Genomic DNA, 2,500 nt, shown 5'->3' on the forward strand with positions numbered 1-2,500 from the left:
ATAGCCCTGGTAGCATAAAAAAGCTCCAGGGCGCAGAGGCCGACGTGCGTAAAAGCATATCCGAGCAACAGGCACCTTCCCCGGGCTGCCACTAGTGCAGTGGTGGCCGCCTATAATAGCCCTGGTAGCCCTCAGCCCTGGTAGCCCAAAGCCCTGGTAGCCCACAGCCCTGGTAGCAAAAAGCCCTGGTAGCCCAAAGCCCTGGTAGCCCAAAGCCCTGGTAGCCCAAAGCCCTGGTAGCCTAAATTAATTTTTCCCATTCATTTCAATGGGTTAGGCTACCAGGGGGAGCAGTACCACTTTTGGCCATTAGGGGCGCTGTAGTAGGTAAAAGTTGATCCCCCCAGTCAGGGGATGAGTTTGCCTACTCGCTAGGTTACCCCTGGTTTCACAAAATACAAGGGGCACATTTTCAGAAACCACTTTTTCAGAACTTGCCACCTCCAGAGCTGATCAGGGGAGCCTCGCCAAACATTAATCCAAGATTGGTGAGGGCTCGTCGGACACCCCACGGGCGATGAGTCGGTGTCTGCCTGGAGCTCATGTCACTCTCAAATATTTTCTAAGTCAACCTCCATGCGCACATTGCAATGAGCCTGCCCGACATAGGGGCACTGTGAGCGGACTCACCGGGGGGGGAGAGGGCCCCCCCGCCTGGAGCTCCACGTGTTGGATTATTTTCTATGTCAACCTCCATGCGCTCAACAGAGCGAGCCTGCCCGACCTGGGGGGTGTTCAATCGGACTCCGCGGGCCGGGCGAGGGCCCCCCCGCCTGGAGCTCCACGTGTTGGATTATTTTCTATGTCAACCTCCATGCGCTCAACAGAGCGAGCCTGCCCGACCTGGGGGGTGTTCAATCGGACTCCGCGGGCCGGGCGAGGGCCCCCCCGCCTGGAGCTCCACGTGTTGGATTATTTTCTATGTCAACCTCCATGCGCTCAACAGAGCGAGCCTGCCCGACCTGGGGGGTGTTCAATCGGACTCCGCGGGCCGGGCGAGGGCCCCCCCGCCTGGAGCTCCACGTGTTGGATTATTTTCTATGTCAACCTCCATGCGCTCAACAGAGCGAGCCTGCCCGACCTGGGGGGTGTTCAATCGGACTCCGCGGGCCGGGCGAGGGCCCCCCCGCCTGGAGCTCCGCGTGTTGGATTATTTTCTATGTCAACCTCCATGCGCTCAACAGAGCGAGCCTGCCCGACCTGGGGGGTGTTCAATCGGACTCCGCGGGCCGGGCGAGGGCCCCCCCCGCCTGGAGCACCGCGTGTTGCAATATTTTCTATCTCAACCTCCGTGCGCTCAACAGAGCGAGCCCGCCCGACCTGGGGGGTGTTCAATCGGACTCCGCGGGCCGGGCGAGGGCCCCCCCCGCCTGGAGCTCCGCGTGTTGCAATATTTTCTATGTCAACCTCCGTGCGCTCAACAGAGCGAGCCCGCCCGACCTGGGGGGTGTTCAATCGGACTCCGCGGGCCGGGCGAGGGCCCCCCCCGCCTGGAGCTCCGCGTGTTGCAATATTTTCTATCTCAACCTCCGTGCGCTCAACAGAGCGAGCCCGCCCGACCTGGGGGGTGTTCAATCGGACTCCGCGGGCCGGGCGAGGGCCCCCCCCGCCTGGAGCTCCGCGTGTTGCAATATTTTCTATGTCAACCTCCGTGCGCTCAACAGAGCGAGCCCGCCCGACCTGGGGGGTGTTCAATCGGACTCCGCGGGCCGGGCGAGGGCCCCCCCCGCCTGGAGCTCCGCGTGTTGCAATATTTTCTATCTCAACCTCCGTGCGCTCAACAGAGCGAGCCCGCCCGACCTGGGGGGTGTTCAATCGGACTCCGCGGGCCGGGCGAGGGCCCCCCCCGCCTGGAGCTCCGCGTGTTGCAATATTTTCTATGTCAACCTCCGTGCGCTCAACAGAGCGAGCCCGCCCGACCTGGGGGGTGTTCAATCGGACTCCGCGGGCCGGGCGAGGGCCCCCCCCGCCTGGAGCTCCGCGTGTTGCAATATTTTCTATCTCAACCTCCGTGCGCTCAACAGAGCGAGCCCGCCCGACCTGGGGGGTGTTCAATCGGACTCCGCGGGCCGGGCGAGGGCCCCCCCCGCCTGGAGCTCCGCGTGTTGCAATATTTTCTATGTCAACCTCCGTGCGCTCAACAGAGCGAGCCCGCCCGACCTGGGGGGTGTTCAATCGGACTCCGCGGGCCGGGCGAGGGCCCCCCCGCCTGGAGCTCCGCGTGTTGCAATATTTTCTATCTCAACCTCCGTGCGCTCAACGGAGCGGGCCCGCCCGACCCGGGCGGCGCTCAATCGGACTCCGCGGGCCGGGCGAAGGCCCACCCCGCCCGGAGCTCCTCACCACGCACCGCACCTCCATTCCCCCACCGACCGATCGGCAACCATGACCCGCCATCGGAGGGCCCCCGCCGGCACCGGCCTCGCGCCGGTCGCTCGGGCGGACGGTTCCTCCGGCCAGCGGGTCGCTCTCCAGCGCCGGGGCTACTTCGCGAGCTTGG

The sequence above is a fragment of the Filicampus tigris genome, unplaced genomic scaffold (assembly GCF_054856515.1).
Source record: "Filicampus tigris isolate MCC_2025a unplaced genomic scaffold, RoL_Ftig_1.0 HiC_scaffold_28, whole genome shotgun sequence".
In the NCBI taxonomy this organism is placed as follows: domain Eukaryota; kingdom Metazoa; phylum Chordata; class Actinopteri; order Syngnathiformes; family Syngnathidae; genus Filicampus; species Filicampus tigris.